Source organism: Bos grunniens, chromosome 24, assembly GCF_055505025.1.
Source record: "Bos grunniens cultivar Pamir isolate PY7600 chromosome 24, Bosgru_T2T1.0, whole genome shotgun sequence".
In the NCBI taxonomy this organism is placed as follows: Eukaryota; Metazoa; Chordata; class Mammalia; order Artiodactyla; family Bovidae; genus Bos; species Bos grunniens.
The window spans coordinates 44,442,001-44,459,870 of NC_141188.1; the positions used below are offsets into that span (position 1 = coordinate 44,442,001).

The 17,870-nt window shown below is 42.2% G+C and overlaps 1 protein-coding gene and 1 long non-coding RNA gene across 9 annotated transcripts in view; one reads left to right on the forward strand and one right to left on the reverse strand.

The window, feature by feature from the left end:
- Positions 1-110: 110 nt before the first annotated feature.
- The window catches only part of PRELID3A (PRELI domain containing 3A), a 43,859-nt gene continuing 26,099 nt past the window's right edge, over positions 111-17,870 (forward strand). For 7 of the 8 annotated variants that reach the window (XR_015153988.1, XM_086373270.1, XM_086373269.1 and 4 more), the window contains exon 1: positions 111-254. The gene's annotated coding sequence lies outside the window, so the exon portion shown is untranslated. The other variant, XM_086373266.1, reaches the window with a different exon arrangement.
- Positions 206-1,304, reverse strand: LOC147346168 (uncharacterized). The gene is made up of 2 exons (XR_015153993.1): positions 1,165-1,304; positions 206-416 (listed from the first exon to the last, which is right to left on the reverse strand). It is a non-coding gene; the product is annotated as an uncharacterized LOC147346168 (long non-coding RNA).

A 17,870-nucleotide genomic window follows, 5' to 3' on the forward strand; every position in this document is an offset into this window, starting at 1 on the left:
CCCCAGCGCGCTGACGTCAGCCGCACGGCGGCGTGCCCTCGGGCCCCACGTCCCGGCCCCGCCTCCGGAGCGTCCCCAGTCAGGACCGGAGGCGTGGCCGAGGGGGACACGTTCTCAGGAGGGGGCGGGGCCGGGTCGGGCGCGAGCAGAGGCGCTGCACCTGTTGGTGCGCCCCGCCTACGCTGCTGAGGCCCGGCGGAGTGGATCTTTCCCTCAGGCAGAGGCTATCTTCGACTCTTCGGACGCCTCTCTCGGTAGGTCCCTCGTCACATACTTTTTGTTGAGCGTCTGTTCTGTGGGGCCTTGTCAGTGGCGGTGCCGTCAGGAACCCGGCCGACGGCAGGTGAAGCGGCGCGGCCGTCAGGCTCCCACAGTGAGGGGGACTTGTGCGCCCGGGCGAGGTAGGCCCACCGGGCCTGAGGGGAAGAAATGAGGAAAGAGACTTGAGAGACTGTGGCGGGTCAAGTCGTGAGGGCCCTGCTTGGGGGAGCGGGGACGCGGGCGCGTTCTTTCCCAGATGGGTTTGAGCAGGCAAGCGTGACCGCGACTGAGGTGTAGGCAGCACGGGCTTTCCTAAGCGGCCGAAGAGCAGGGAAGCGGGAGCTAAGTTCAGGGTTGAGTCTCGCCGCCTGGCCGCGGCCCCGGAGGCTGGGTCGTTTCCTCACAGAGAGAATTCAGAGGCTGCGGGGCGGGAGCGCGAGGGCCGTCCCAAGTTTCTCCCCGCGAGTCGGTAACGTGGGCGGGACGGCGGGGAAGAGGGGTAGTAGCTAACGGGCGGGACTCGGGGGTCTCCTCTGGATCTTCCGGCCGCCGCCTCCTCAGGGGGCAGCGAGTTTTGTTCGTCGTTTGGTCTTTCGAGTCTGTCTTGGTGGCCGGCGCGGGACGGGCAATGCCCGGGTGCGGTGGTGATTCTATTGTAACGAGGGCTTAACTAGCAGAAGGTTACTTTCTGACACGGAGGTTCCCGCCCTTGTCTGTCTCAAGAACCGCCTGGTCACAGGATGTAAGGTCTCCTGTCACATGGCCCACACCCCCTTCTCTGCTCATTCTGCCTGCTCTAACATTGATTGCCCCCCCTCAAGGAGTCTGGACCCTTAGAATCTTTTAAGGGTCGAAGGTCCACCTTCTGTAGCTGCTTCAAGCCGAGTCAGGGCTTATCCCTACCTGTGGGGTCCAGACCACCTTGCTGTCAGAGGTAGGGGCCTCCGGGACACGGATGGAGCGCAGGGAGTAGGAAACTGCAGCTCAGTCCAGGTGATGTTGGTTGTCTCCATCTTCGTGTGGGCCAGGTTGAAATCCCTGGCATACTGTCACCTGCAGGTGAAACTTGTAATGTGGAAAAAACAAACTTAACAAGCAGGTTTAGAAGGCAGGGGCCAAAATTCAGCAAAAGTACTGTTGGGAACAGAGGTCCAAATAGGGGTAGGACCAGGGGTATGTATTAACAGTACCCCTCTGACTGTGGTCCATATGGAGTCTGCACTGCGGTTACCCTTTCCAAAATTGTGTAGCTGTTGAGCCTGCTTTATATACCTTTTGGATATCTTCCACCTGGTCAGTGGTGATGATGTAGGTGCAACGTGGTTTTATGGTTTGTTGCAAATACCCTTCCCTGCTCTGCTAGGAGATAGCCCAAGGCCAGTCTTCTACATTGGCTAGGGATTAAGGGAGATCAAACCAGTCCATCCTAATGGAAATCAGTGTTGAATATTCATTGGAAGGACTGATGCTGAAGCTCAAACTCCAGTACTTTGGCCACCTGATGCGAAGAACTGACTCATTTGAAAAGGCCCTGATGCTGGGAAAGACTGAAGGCGGGAGGAGAAGGGGGCGACAGAGGATGAGATGGTTGGATGGCGTCACCAACTCGACGGACATGAGTTTGAGTAAACTCCGGGAATTGGTGATGGACAGGGAGGCCTAGCGTGCTGCAGTCCATGGGGTCGCAAAGAGTCAGACATGACTGAACTGAACTGAAGGGAGGTTGAGAGTCTGGAGAGTACATTCCTCGTGCTCCTGGTTGGGGTAGAGTAATTCCCTACTTATGAAGCCTTGCCTTGTGGTAGGCAAAATCTCCCTGTGGGGCCACTAGACCAACAGCAGTTACACTGCCTGCCAAGAGAGGCCAGCTGCACACTTGAGCCAGGGGTAGGGAATGAAGACATATACTGGTGTTCCTCCAGGGGCTAAAAAGGCGAATGTGCAGGATACCATGGTTAATCATCTGTGTATGCATTGGTAGCCACCGCTCAGAGGGGACGCACATGAATGGGACCCTGCAGCCTTCCTTTTGGGTTTCTGAGGTTAGGGTAAAACTAACCTGTCCTGGAGCACATAGCCACATCTGGGTTCTGTTTACTTGAAGAAGCTGGCTCTGCCAGGTGAGGGTGGAGTCTGCTTAGTAGGTGCAGCTGGGGCCTTGATTTGCTTTGGATCCCCACCTCTAGCAACTGGGTCTTATCTGGGAGGAAGAGATTCCTCTTCAAGCAAGGCAGTTATGTTACATTCTGTGAATGAAGGAGGTAGAGTGCCCCCTTTCCAGTTTCAAAAATGGGTGTAGGTCGTGCACTACCAGGATCCCAGATGTATACAATGGGTGGAATTCTGGTCCCATCTATCTCTGTTGAGATCACTTTAGGTGTCCCTCTTCTGCATTTGTATCTTTGAAACGACCTTCAGCATATGCGTCATGTCCTATCCCTAAAGATGACTACCAGATCTTGAAGTCTTGAAAGTTGGATCCCTGTGGGTTTTCAGAAAAGGCTGGGTACTTTTCCAGTCAAGTTAGTGCAGAGATGACTGAGGACAGTTTAAAGCATGTCCAGTTGACCATGGAAAGAAGCCCTTCTATGCGTGGTTCCCAAGACTAGTTGGACTGGTTAAGGATGTAGAAAGAAGTGTTGGCTGAGGCTGAGTAGAAGATGGGTCACCCCAGGGCCTCATGAGGGTTGTTGTGGCAGATACAACAGTTATTAAGACTTTCATTTTTTTCCTACGGTGAAGGATATTTGTATTATGGAGTTGCTCTTCCATCCCCCTTGTGTGGATACCCATAGAAGGGAGACAAATATTAGGGTGAATAATGGTTTCGGGGTGGCAGCAGTGAGCTTTCTTGAGTTGAAATAAGTAAGAGAATAATAGCAAAAATGACAGCTAGGAGTCCAACTCACCAACTCATTTTACTTACCTGCCCACAATGTCTGTCTTTTAAGTATATATATTCAACTTGTTGATTTGTGATTTTAAAAAACTTTATATATTTATTTATGGCTTCTCTGGGTCTTTGTTGCTTTGCCTGGACCTTTTTTAAGTTGTGGTGAGCGGGGCTACTCTTTGTTGCAGTGCGTGGGCTTCTCATTGCAGTGGCTTCTCTTGTAGTGGAGCACAGGCTCTAGGCAAGCGCACTGCAGTAGTTGTGGATTGCAGGCTCTACAGCATGGGCTCAGTAGTTGTAGCACACGGACGTAGTTGCTCCACAGCTTGTGGAATCTTCCTTTACCATGTCTCATGCATTGACAGGAGGATTCTTATCAACTGCACCACCAAGGAAGTCCCTACTTGTTGATTTTTAAATAGGAACCTCAGGCCTTCAGTGGGCTCACAGGTCCACTTGGAGGTGTCTTCCTTTTCATAGCTGGAGTCCTTTGTGGACTCAAGAGGAACCGGCTTGATTTGGAACAGGTGAATGCAGTTGTTGATCCCATGTAATTTTACTGCCATGGGGTGTTGAGAGTGTTCCCAGGTGGTACTAGTGGTAAAGAATCCACCTGCCAATGCAGGAGACATAAGAGACTCAAGTTCAGTCTCTGAACTGAGGAGATCCCTTGGAGGAGGGGATGGCAACCCACTCCAGTACTCTTGCCTGAAGGATCCCCATGGACAGAGGAGCATGGTGGGCTACAGTCCATAGGGTCGCATAGAGTTGGACATGACTGAAGTGATTTAGCATGCACACATACAGGGGTGCTGAGAAGAACTTAGTAAGGGCCCTTCCACTTGGGCAGTAATTAATCAGAGGGAGACCCTTCTCTCCATGTTTTTAGGAAGACAAAATCACCCAGCTAAACCTGAAGGGAGTCAGTTTCTTGACTGGGGGCCAGAAAAACCTGATTTCCGTATTCTGAAATTGCCTTTTGGGATGTATTGTTCAGTCATTCAGTTGTGTCTGATTCTTTGTGACCCCCATGGACTGCAGCATGTCAGGCTTCCCTGTCCTTTACTATCTCCTAGAGTTTGCTCAAATTCATGTCATTGAGTCTGTGATGCCATCCAACCATCTCATCCTCTGTCACCCCCTTCTCCTCCCACCCTCAATCCTTCCAGCATCAGTCTTTTCCAATGAGTTGGCTCTTTGCATCAGGTGGCCAGAATATTAGAGCTTCAGCTTCAGAGTCAGTCCTTCTGGTGAATATTCAGGATTGATTTCCTTTAGGATTGACTGGTTGATGATCTTGTTGTCCAAGGGACTCTCAAGAGTCTTTTCCAGCACCACAGTTCAAAAGCATCAATCTTTAGCATTCAGCCTTCTTTATGGTCCAGCTCTCACATCCATTCATGACTCCTGGGAAAACCATAGCTTTGACTATATGAACCTTTGCCAGCTCAGTAATGTCTCTGCTTTTTAATATGCTAAGTTTTTCATAGCATTTCTTCCAAGGAGCAAGTGTCTTTTAATTTCATGGCTGCAGTCACCATCTGCAGTGATTTTGGAGTCCAAGAAAATAAAATCTGCCACTGTTTCCATTGATTCCCCATCTATTTGCTATGAAGTGATGGGGCTGGATGCCATGATCTTTGTTTTTTGAATGTCGAGCTTTAAGCCACCTTTTTCACTCTCTCCTTTCACTTTCATCAAGAGGCTCTTTAGTTCCTCTTCACTTTCTGCCATAAGGGTGGTGTCATCTGTGTATCTGAGGTTATTGATATATCTTCCTACAATCTTGATTCTAGCTTGTGCTTCATCCAGTCTGGCATTTTGCATGATGTACTCTGCATAAGCAGGGTGACAATATACAGTGTTGACGTACTCCATTCCCAATTTGGAACCAGTCCGTTGTTCCATGTCCAGGTCTAACTTGCTTCTTGACCTGCATACAGATTTCTCATGAGGCAGGTAAAGTGGTCTGGTATTCCCATCTCTTTAAAAATTTCCCACAGTTTGTTGTGATCCACACAGTCATAGGCTCTAGTGTAGTCAGTAAAGCAGAAGTAGATGTTTTTCTGGAATTCTCTGGCTTTTTCTGTGATCCAATGGATGTTGGCGCTTTGATCTCTGGTTCTTTTGCCTTTTCTAAATCAAGTTTGAACATCTGGAAATTCTCAGTTCACGTACTGTTGAAGCCTAGCCTGTAGAATTTTTTTATTTATTTTTTTGTTGAAGGATAATTGCTTTACAGAATTTTGTTGTTTTCTGTCAAACCTCAACATGAATCAGTCATCAGTACACATATATCCCCTCCCCTTTGAAACTCCCTCCCATCTCCTGCCCCATCCCACCGTTTTAGATTGATACAGAGTCCCTATTTGAGTTTCCTGAGCCATACAGCAAATTCCCCTTTGCTATCTGTTTTACATATGGTAATATAAGTTTCCATGTTACTCTTTGCATACATTTTACCCTCTCCTCCCCTCTTGCCATGTCCATAAGTCTGTTCTCTATGTCTGTTTCTCCATTGCTGCCCTGTAAGTTCTTCAGTATCATTCTTCTAGATTCCATATATGCGTTAGAATATGATATTTATATTTCTCTTTCTGATTCACTTAACTCTGTATAATAGGTTCTAGGTTCATTCACCTCATCAGAACTGACTGACGTTCCTTTTTATGGCTGAGTAATATTCCATTGTGTATATGTACCACGACTTCTTTATCCATTCATCTGTCAGTGGACATCTAGGTTGCTTCCATGTTCTAGCTATTGTAAACAGTGCTGCAATGAACAATGGGGTACATATGTCTTTTTCCATTTTGGTTTTCTCAGGATATATGCCTAGGAGTGGAATTTCTGGGTCATATGGTGGTTTTACTCCTAGTTTTTTAAGGAATCTCCATACTCTCTTCCATAGTGGATGTATCAATTTACATTCCCACCAACAGTGCAAGAGCGTTCCCTTTTCTCCACACCCTCTCCAGCATTTATTGTTGGTAGACATTTTGATGATGGCCATTCTGACCGGTGTGAGGTGATATCTCATTGTAGTTTTGATTTGCATTTCTCAAATAATGAGCAATGTTGAGCATCTTTTCATGTGTTTGTTAGCTATCTGTATGTCTTCTTTGGAGAAATGTCTCTTTAGGCCTTTTTCCCACTTTTTGTTTGGGTTGTTTGTTTTTCTGGCTTTGAGTTGTATGAGCTGCTTGTATATTTTAGAAATTAATCCTTCGTCAGTTGTTTCATTTGCTATTATTTTCTCCCATTCTGAGGGTTGTCTTTTCACCTTGTTTATAGTTTACTTTGCTGTGTGAAAGCTTTTAAGTTTAATCAGGTCCCACTTGTTTACTTTTGTTTTTATTTCTATTACTCTCGGAGGTGGGTCATAGAGGATCTTGCTTTATGTCATCGAGTGTTCTACCTATGTTTTCCTCTAAGAGTTTTATAGTTTCTAGTCTTACATTTAGGTATTTAATCCGTTTTGAGTTTATCTTTGTGTTTGGTGTTAGGAAGTGTTCTAATTTCATTCTTTTACACATAACTGTTCAGTTTTCTCAGCACCATTATTTAAGAGGCTGTCTTTGCCTCGTTGTATATTCTTGCCTCCTTTGTCAAAAATAAGGTACCCATAGGTGCATGGGTTTATTTCTGGGCTTTCTGTCTTGTACCATTGGTCTGTGTTTCTGTTTTTGTTCCACTACTGTACTGTCTTGATGATTGTAGCTTTGTAGTATAATATGAAGTCAGGAAGGTTGTTTCCTCCAGCTCCATTCTTCTTTCTCAAGACTGCTTTGGCTATTCAGGGTCTTTTGTGTTTCCATATGAATTGTGAATTTTTTTGTTCTAGTTCTGTGAAAAAATGCCACCTGTAATTTGATAGGGATCTCATTGAATCTGTAGATTGCGTTTGGTAGTATAGTCATTTTCACAATATTGATTCTTCCTACCCAGGAACATGGAATATCTCTGCATCTGTTTATGTCGTCTTTGATTTCTTTCATTAGTGTCTTATAATTTTCTGTGTACATTTCTTTTGTCTCCTTAGGTAAGGTCATTCCTAGATATTTAATTCTTTTTGTTGCAATGATGAATGGGATTGATTTCTCAATTTCTCTTTCTGATTTTTCATTGTTAGTATGTAGAAATGCAAGTGATTTCTGTGTATTGGTTTTGTATCCTTCAACTTTGCTAAATTCACTGATTAGCTATAGTAATTTTCTGATACTATCTTCAGGGTTTTTTATGTACAGTATCATGTCATCTGCAAACAGTGAGAGCTTTACTTCTTCTTTTCTTATCTGGATTCCTTTTACCTCTTTTTCTTCTCTGATTGCTGTAGCTATGACTTCCAAAACTATGTTGAATAATAGTGGTGAAAGTGGACTCCCTTGTCTTGTTCCTAATCTTAGGGGGAATGCTTTCAGTTTTTCACCATTGAGAATAATGTTTGCTGTAGGCTTATCATATATGGGTTTTACTATGTTGAGGTAGATTCCACCTATGCCCATTTTTGAAGAGTTTTAATCATAAATGGATGCTGAATTTTGTTAAAGACTTTTTCTGCATATATTGAGATGATCATATGGTTTTTATCTTTTAATATGGTGTATTACATTGATTGATTTGCATATATTGTAGAATCCTTGTGTCCCTGGAATAAACCCAACTTGATCATGGTGTATGAGCTTTTTGATGTGTTGCTGAATTCTGTTTGCTAAAATTTTGTTGAGGATTTTTGCATCTATGTTCATCAGTGTGATATTGTCCTGTAGTTTTCTTTTTTTGTGGTGTCTTTGTCTGGTTTTGGTATCAGGGTGATGATGGCCTCATAGAATGAGTTTGGAAGGGTTCCTTCCTCTGAAATTTTTTGAAAAGAGTTTTAGAAGGTTAGGCATTAGTTCTTCTCTAAATGTTTGATAGAATTCTCCTGTGAAGCCATTGGTTCTGGGCTTTTGTTTTTTGGAAGATCTTTGATCACAGCTTCAATTTCAGTGCTTGTAATTGGGTTGTTAACAATTTCTATTTCTCCCTGATTCAGTATTGGAAGATTGAACTTTTCTAAGAATCTATCCATTTCTTCCAGGTTATCCATTTTATTGTCATATAGTTGTTCATAATAATCTCTTATAATCCTTTGTATTTCTTCATTGTCTGTTGTAACCTCTCCTTTGTCATTTCTAATTTTATTGACTCTTTACCTCTTTTTTTCTTGATGAGTGTGGCTAAAGGTTTGTCAATTTTATCTTCTCAAAGAACCAGCTTTTAGTTTTATTAATCTTTACTATAGTTTCTTTCATTTCTTTTTCATTTTTTTCTGCTTGGATCTTTTATGATTTCTTTCCTTCTACTAATTTTGGGGTTTTATTGTTCTTCTTTTTTCAGTTGTTTTAGGTGTAAAGTTAGGTTGTCTATTTGATGTTTTTCTTGTTTCTTGAGGTAGGATTGTATTGCTATAAACTTCCCTCTTAGAACTGCTTTTGCTGCATCCCATAGGTTTTGAGTTGTCGTGTTTTCATTGTCATTTGTTTCTAGAAATGTTTTTATTTCCCTTTTGATTTCTTCAGTAACCTGTTGGTTATTTAGAAACGTGTTGTTTAATCTCCACGTTTGTGTTTCTTACAGTTTTTTTCTTGTGATTGATATCTAATCTCATAACATTGTGGTTGGAGAAGATACTTGATATGATTTAAATTTTCTTAAATTTACTGAGGTTTGATTTGTGACCCAAGATGTGGTCTATCCTGGAGAATGTTCCATGTGCAGTTGAGAAGAAGGTGTATTCTTCTGCATTTGGATGGAATGTCCTGAAGATAGCAATGAGATCCATCTCATCTAATGTATCATTTAAGACTTGTGTTTCCTTATTAATTTTCTGTTTTGATGATCTGTCCATTGGTGTGGGTGGGGTGTTAAAGTCTCCTACTATTATTATGTTACTGTCAATTTCTCCTTTTATGTCTGTTAGTGTCTGTCTTAGGTATTGAGGTACTCCTGTGTTGTGTGCATTGATATTTAGAACTGTTATGTCTTCCTCTTGGATTGATCCCTTAATCATTATGTAGTGTCCCTCCTTATCTTTTATAATATTCTTTATTTTAAGGTCTATTTTGTCTGATATGAGGATTGCTACTCCAGTTTTCTTTTGCTTCCCATTTGTGTGGAGTATATTTTTCCATCATCCTACTTTCAGTCTATATGTGTCTTTAGGTCTGATGTAGGTTTCTTGTAGACAGGATATATGTGGGTCTTGTTTTTGTATCCATTCAGCCAGTCTGTATCTTTTGGTTGGAGCATTTAATCCATTTTTATGTAAAGTAGTTATTGATATATATGTTCCTATTGCCATTTTCTTAATTGTTTGGGGTTGATTTTATAAGTCTTTTTTCTTCTCTTGTATTTCTTGACTATATAAGTCCCTTTAACATTTGTTGTAAAGCTGGTTTGGTGGTACTGAATTCTCTTAACTTTTGCTTGTCTTAAAAGCTTTTTATATCTCCATCAATTTTGCATGAGATCCTTGCCAGATACAGTAATCTTGGTTGTAGATTTTTCCCTTTCAGTACTTTAAATATATCCTGCCATTCCCTTCTGGCCTGCAGTTTTTCTGCTGAAAGATCAGCTGTTAAACATATGGGGTTTCCCTTGTATGTTACTTGTTGCTTCTCCCTTGCTGCTTTTAATATTCTTTCTTAGTGATTGAGGGCAGGAGGAGAAGGGGACAACAGAGGATGAGATGGTTGGATGGCATCACCGACTCAGTGGACATGGGTTTAGGTAGACTCCAGCAGTTGGTGATGGACAGCCTGGTGTGCTGCAGTTCATGGGATCACGAAGAGTTGGACATGACTGAGCAACTGAACTAAACTTAGTGATTAGTCTTTGTTAGTTTGATTAGTTGTATGTGTCTTGGCATGTTTCTCCTTGGATTTACCCTGTATGGGATTCTTTGTTCCTCTTGGCTTGATTATTTTCTTTTCCATGTTGTGGAGATTTTCAACTGTAATCTCTTCAAAAAATTTCTCATACCCTTTCTTTTTCTCTTCTGCTGCTTCTGAGTCACGTCAGTTGTGTCCAACTCTGTGTGACCCCACAGATGGCAGCCTAACAGGCTCCTCTGTCCGTGGGATTCTCCACGCAAGTTCAGTTCAGTCACTCAGTCTTGTCCGACTCTTTGCGACCCAATGAATCGCAGCATGCCAGGCCTCCCTTGTCCATCACCAACTCCTGGAGTTCACCCAGACTCACGTCCATCGAGTCAGTGATGCCATCCAGCCATCTCATCCTCTGTCGTCCCCTTCTCTTCCTGCCCCCAATCCCTCCCAGCATCAGAGTCTTTTCCAATGAGTCAACTCTTTGCATGAGGTGGCCTAAGTACTGGAGTTTCAGCTTTAGCATCATTCCTTCCAAAGAAATCCTAGGGCTGATCTCCTTCAGAATGGACTGGTTGGATCTCCTTGCAGTCCAAGGGACTCTCAAGAGTCTTCTCCAACACCACAGTTCAAAAGCATCAATTCTTCGGCTCTCAGCTTTCTTCACAGTCCAAGTCTCACATCCATACATGACCACTGGAAAAACCATAGTCTTGACTAGACAGACCTTTGTTGGCAAAGTAATGTCTCTGCTTTTCAATATGCTATCTAGGTTGGTCATAACTTTCATTCCAAGATCCCTATAATTCAAATGTTGGTGCGTTTGATATTGTCCCAGAGGTCTCTGAGACTGTCCTCAGTTCTTTTCATTCTTTTTACTTTATTCCACTCTTCAGAAGTTATTTCCACCATTTTATCTTCCAGCTCACTGATTTGTTCTTCTGCTTCAGATATTCTGCTATTGATTCATTCTAGTGCCGGGGACCAGCCCCAGCTGATCCAGGGTATTCGAAGGAGAGACGGCCTAGGCGACTATTTATATGCTAATTAGAGATATAGAGAACAATAGAATGAGGATAGCTCAGTAGGAAAATTCAGTGGAGAAAAGAAGCTGAGTAGCTTGGTTTACGCGGGAGACCAATAAAACTTCAAGACAAGAAGTTTGCACCACTTACGTAGGCCGCAGGCGCCCTCTCGAATAGCGGAAGGTGTCTCACCCTAGACTCCTTCTCGAGAGGGTCTTAGAAGCCCAGGCATGATTAGTAAGCGTGGTGGGTTCCGCGCTCCAGATGGAGACTCAGCTGGAAGTTAAAGGGAAGAATGACATGGGGAGACCAAGCGCTGGTGAACAAGGCCCGTAGCTTTATTTTTAACAGGGGCTTTTATACCCTAAGTTACACATAGAGGATAATAGGGGATGCAAAGTCAGCAGTCTTTGGTTCTTATCAAAAACCAAGGTTTCTTTCCTGCAAATGTATCGTATACAAATGGTTTAGGTGATTTACATCATCTTCTGGCCAGAAGGCCTACTAACATTTTATGACTCAAGGACTTATCAACAAAGACTTATTTTCTCTAAGAGTAATTATTTCAAGGTTTGGCACCATCTTCCAAAGATAAAATTGCATTCCTATAGGGCGGATGTGTAATGGGTTTACAACAAAGAAAGAATTTATTACCTTAAGGGTCTAAAGTTACTAACACCAAGGCCACTACTTATTTTTTCTACATACCCACTATTAATTGATACATATTCAAGGATACAATTCAGGGGATGTGAAAACTTGGCAACAAGCATTGACTCATCAATGAAATCCTTTACTAGTTTATTCTGACAGTTTTTAACTCTCTGAGAGGCTCTAAGCTATTTGAATATCTTAAGCTTCCCATGCCTCTCGAGGCTGGGAGACTGTAAACAATCGTATGCATAGCTGCAGGAGTCCGGGTAAACTTGTCAGGCGAGTTAGAGAGCCATCTGAGGGGTTTGGATTTAAACACTCCTAATTGCCCAGGAACTTTATTAATTGGAGCTGTAAGTTAACTCTTTGACAGAGAGAGAGAGATGGTGGTAGGGGACAGCCCCCAGTAAAGTCAGAGGTGAGAGCACAAAGCAATAAAGTAGGCAGACTCTGGTTTTTGGGGGGAAAATGCTCGAGAATATCCGGGGGGACTCCTGAGGCTCGATCCCGCCTTTGCGTATGCCGAGCCTCCTTCCTCATGACCTTTGTCACGAGTGGAATGCCTCACCGGCTCCCCGCATTCTAGAGTATTTTTAATTTCAGTAATTGTGTTATTTGTCTCTGTATGTTTATTCTTTAATTCTTCTAGGTCTTTGCTAATTGATTTCTTGCATTTTCTCCATTTTGTTTTCAAGGTTTTTGATCATCTTTACTATTATTATTCTGAATTCTTTTTCAGGTAGTTTGCCTATTTCCTCTTCATTTATTTGGACTTCTGTGTTTCTAGTTTGTTCCTTCATTTGTGTAGTATTTCTCTGCCTTTTCATTATTTTTTTCTAATTTACTGTGTTTGAGGTCTCCTTTTCCCAGGCTTCAGGGTTGAATTCTTTCTTCCTTTTGGTTTCTGCCCTTCTAAGGTCAGTCCAATGGTTTGTGTAAGCTTCTTATAGGGTGAGATTTGTGCTGAGTTTTTGTTTGTTTTTCCTCTGAGTGAGGTGGTAATCCTGTCTGCTGATGATTGGATTTGTATTTTTGGTTTGTTTGCTGTTTAGATGAGGCATCCTGCACAGGGTGCTACTGGTGGTTGGGTGATGCCAGGACTCCTATTCACGTGGTTTCCTTTGTGTGAGTTCTATTTGATACTCCCTAGGATTAGTTCTCTGGTAGTCTAGGGTCTTGGAGTCAGTACTCCCACTCCAAAGGCTCAAGGCTTGATCTCTGGTCAGAAACGAAAATTCCACAAGTGGTTATGGCATTAAGTGAGATTAAAAAAATATCCAAAAATGAGAAACCAAAGATGAATCCCAGACAAATGGCTGTTACAAAATTAGGCAAATAATAATGAAAATAATGGAATATACACATATACATATACATCCATGAGCAAAGTGAAAACAGTCCAACAAAAATAAAGTACAGTACATTGACCCAGCAAACAAAGGGAATCAAAAATTATATTTACCAGTTAAGAACAAAACTAAAGCCAAACTGGAAAACAAAACTAAAGCAAAGTACCATGTGGGGAATAAAGCAATGAAAACAAAACCAACAGATGTGTTGAGAGGAAAGGAAAGAAAGAAAAAAAAGAATAGATATGCAAAGTTAAACAGAGGTAGATAAAGAAGATTTATATATATTAAAGATTAACTGCAAGGGGAAAAGAACAGTAGGAAAGGCAAAGGAATAAATGTAGAAAAAATATAATAAGTTTAAAAAAATTAAAAATTAAAATAACAAAAAAGAGAAAAGGAAAAAAAAAAAACTGGAAGAAGAAAGAAAAAAGGAAAACTCCACAGAACTGCAAAAGCCCAATGTAGAGGCAGAGGTTTATAGCAACAATAAAAAGTGACTGAATAGATATGCAAAGTTAAATAGAGGTAGATAAAGAAGATTTAAATACATTAAAGATTAACTGCAAGTGAAAAAGAACAGTAGGAAAAGCAAACAAAGGAATAAATGTAGAAAAAATAATAGGTTTAAAAAATTAAAATTAAGAAAAGAGAAAAGAAAAAAAAGGAAAGCTCCACAGAACGGCAATAAAAAATGTGACTGAGAAAAAAAAAGAAGCTCAAAAGTTTAATTAGATTTCATAGTGCCAATAAAATTGACAATTTAACAGAGGGGGGGAACATCCAAAAGAATCTACAGAGCAAGTTGAAACATAAGAATAATAAATGTTTTTCTTGAGTCACTGCTGTCAGAGTCCTTTCCCTTGCTTGGAGTCATAGTCCACTTCACCACCCTAGGATGCCCTCCAACACTGTGCTGATCTCTGGAGTTGCTATGGGGACAGCTCAGATTCTAATCTGGTCCTACTCCTGTGTGTTCTTGCCTCCAGTGTCCACAGCTATCAGAAGTAGTGCTTTTTTTGTGTGGTAGCTCTCAATGACTTTTTATATATTCCATAGATACAGAATTGGCCTAGTTGATCCTGTGGATTTGATCTGCAGCTTGTACAGCTGGTGGGAAGGTTTTGGGTCTTCTTCCTTAGCCACACTGCCCCTGGGTTTCAATTGTGGTTTTATTTTCACCTCTGCATGTGGGTCATCCACTGGGGTTTGCTCCTGAGGCTGCCCTGGAGGACTTGGGTTTGCACCTGTGAAGGCCAGGTGTGGCAGTGGTCCAGCTGCTTGGGTTGCAGGGGTTCTGGCAGCACGAGGTACTCAGGGGAGTTGGCGGTTAGGGCAGCAGGAAATATAGTGCTCCAGAAGGGTATGGCAACCAGTATTGGCCAATAGGTTCCAGTATTCTTGCCTGGAGAGCCCACCTCCGTGATTGAGAAGCCTGACAGGCCACAGTCTGCAGGGTGGCAAAGAGTCGGACACTACCAAAGTGACCCTGTGTGCAGAGATGCAAGACTTTTTTTTGCCTGTGGCAGCTCTGCCCCAGTGAGAGTTGAGCATGAAGGTGGCACAGCTGCTTGGTTTTCAGGGACCCTGGCAGTGCCAAGTGTGCAGGGGCATGGATTGCCTCCACCACAGGAGTTATGAGAGTCTTTTTTGGAGCCTCTTGTAGCTGGGGATCAGAAGGCCTCTTTGGCCAGTCTTTCTCTGTAGCTCCGCCCATTGACACACTTAGAGGACTCCATTGCCTGGGGTCCTTCTCTGTTGTTCAGGGCGTCAGGCACATAGAGGGGCCCCCCTGACTGGAGTCTACTCTGTACTTCAGTGCCTCAGGGGTTTAATGGGCCAGCCTCTCTATTGTTCAGCTGCTGATTGTGGCATGTGGGAACTGAAAGGCTATGGTGATGGCTCCACTGCCTTGCTTCCATGGCTGCCCGGCCTCCCTTCACAGGCATCTCCTTCCACAATCTCCTCCCTCACATCCCCTCGATCCATCTCTCCGCAGTCAAACAGCAGCCCTCGCCCTGGGATTGCTCCACAATCCCCAAACTCCAGCTCCCAGTCTCTGTACCTCTAAGGGACCTACATCCGTCTCTGGGGTATGTATGGATGTGGCAAGAACTGTCTGATTCTCATTCCATTTAGGCTGCCACAGATCAGCTGTTTCACTGTTAGACTTAAATGTTTCTCCTCTGACTCAGACAATTGCCCCCATGTGGGGATCGGACCCCCTGCCGAGGGCAGGTCCAGTCCTACTAACACTCTTGTTTTTCCCCCTAGTTCCTTCATTCTACCAAATTTTTCGTGGTTCAATATATTCTTTTCCACTCATCAGGTACTCCTCTATGCGCTCAGCTGGCATTGTGCATGCAGTTCTCTGTCTGATGGTGTATTCTTGATGTATCCGTGGAGAGAGATGTTCTCCATGTCCACCTGCTCCTTCTTGTTCTCCTTATTTCTGGTATAATAGTGTTTAGTTTATTTCTAATATCATAGTGTTGTAATAAGAAAAGATGCTTGATATGATTTCACTTTTCTTAAATTTATCAAGGCATGCCTTTTGGCCCAGCATGTGATCTATCCTGGAGAATGTTCTGTGTGCACTTGAGAAGAATGTGTAGTCTGCTGCTTTTGGATGGAATGCTCTCTAAATATCAGTGAAGTTCATCTGGTCTAAAGTGTCATTTAATGGTGTATAAACTCGAACCCAAAACAATAAAGTAAATGGCAACGGGATCATACTTATTAGTAATTACCTTAAACGTAAATGGGTTGAATGTCCCAACCAAAAGACAAAGACTGGCTGAATGGATACAAAAACAAGACCCCTACATATGTTGTCTACAAGAGACCCACCTCAAAACAGGGGACACATACAGACTGAAAGTGAAGGGCTGGAAAAAGATTTTCCATGCAAATTGGGACCAAAAGAAAGCAGGAGTCACAATACTCGTATCAGATAAATTAGACTTTAAAATAAAGGCTGTGAAAAGAGACAAAGAAGGTCACTACATAATGATCAAAGGATCAATCCAAGAAGAAGATATAACAATTATAAATATATATCCACCCAACATGGGAGCACCGCAGTATGTAAGACAAATCCTAACAAGTATGAAAGGAGAAATTAACAATAACAATAATAGTGGGAGACTTTAATACCCCACTCACACTTATGGATAGATCAACTAAACAGAAAATTAACAAGGGAAAAAAAAAAAAAAACATGTATCTATAAAGCTCACTAAAGCAAAGCACAGTAAAATGAGGTATGGCAATAAAAGGCGTTAAATTTATCAAAAAAAAAAAAAATAAAGTGCTGAAAAATTAAAGCTGTCAAAAAAAAAAAAACAAAGTAGGGGCAGTATTCTTTAACAATGACAATATCATAAAAAACAAAGAAAGGCTGTAAAAGTGTTCCAGATTAAAAGAGACTTTATCAACATGACAATGAAATGCAATATCTGATCCTGGACTAGATCTTGTACTAGAAGGAAAAAGTGCTAAAAAGGACACTGAGGGTCAGTTAACAGTATTAGAATACAGACAGTAGATTTAATAAAAGTATTTTATCCATGTTAAATTACTGAAGTTGACAACTGTACTATTACAGTTATTAACCGAATATCCCTATTCTTAGGAAATTCAGAAATATGTACTGAAGTATGTGGGATACTTCATGGGAATAAAAACCATGATATCTGCAGCAGGCCTTCCAAGAGTTTAGAAAAAAACTTTTTGGGTGGGGAGCAGACAAATAATAAAGAAATGGGGTGAAATGATAAGAACAAGTGAAAAATCTGGGCAGAGGTTATATGGATATTATTTGTATTATTTTTGGAACTTTTCTTTAAGCTTGACATTAAAAAAAAAAAAAAATAAAGTGTCATTTAAGGCCCATGTTTCACTACTAATTTTCTGTCTGGATGATCTGTCCACTGATGAAAGTGGGGTATTAAAGTCCCCAACTATTATTGTGTTTATTTTTAGTTTTTTGAGGAACCTCCACACTGCTCTCCATAGTGGCTGGACCAATTTACTTTCCTACCAACAGTATAAGAGAGTTTGCTTTTCCCCACAGCCTCTCTAGCATTTATTATTTGTAGACTTTAAAACTATTTATTTTGTAAAGTTAAAAAAAAAAAACTATTTGTTTTTGGCTGCATTGGGTTGCTGCATGCAGGCTTTTTTTTTTTTTTGCAGGCTTTCTTTAGTTGCATTGAACAGGGACTACAATCTAGTCTTGGTGCATGGGTTTCTTATTGCTTTGGCTTCTTTTGTAGAGTGTAGACTCTAGGGCATGTGCTGACTTCCGTAGTTGGGGCACACTGACTTAGTTGTCCCACAGCATATGGAGTCTTCCCAGACCAGAGATCAAACCCATGTCCTCTGCATTGGCAGGCAGATTCTTAACCTCTGGACTGCCAGGAAATTCCTGTAGACTTTTTGATGACCATTATGACCAGTGTGAGGTGGTTTGATCATTGTTCTTTTGATTTGCATTTTTATAATAATTAGTGATGATGAGAGTCTTTTCATGTGCCTATTGGCCATCTGCTGTGTGTCTTCTTTGGAGAAATATCTATTTACATCTTGTGCTCATATTTTTAAAAACAACTTTTTATTTTTGTATTGAACTATAGTCAGTTAGGGGCTTCCCTGGTGGCTCAGTGGTAGAGAATCTGCCTTTTATACCGGAGATGTGGGGTCAATCCCTGGGTTGGGAAGATCCCTTGGAGGAGCGGGGGCAACCCACTCCAGTATTCTTGCCTGGAAACCCCATGGATAGAGGAGCCTGGCGGGCTATGGTCCGTAGGGTCAAAGAGTT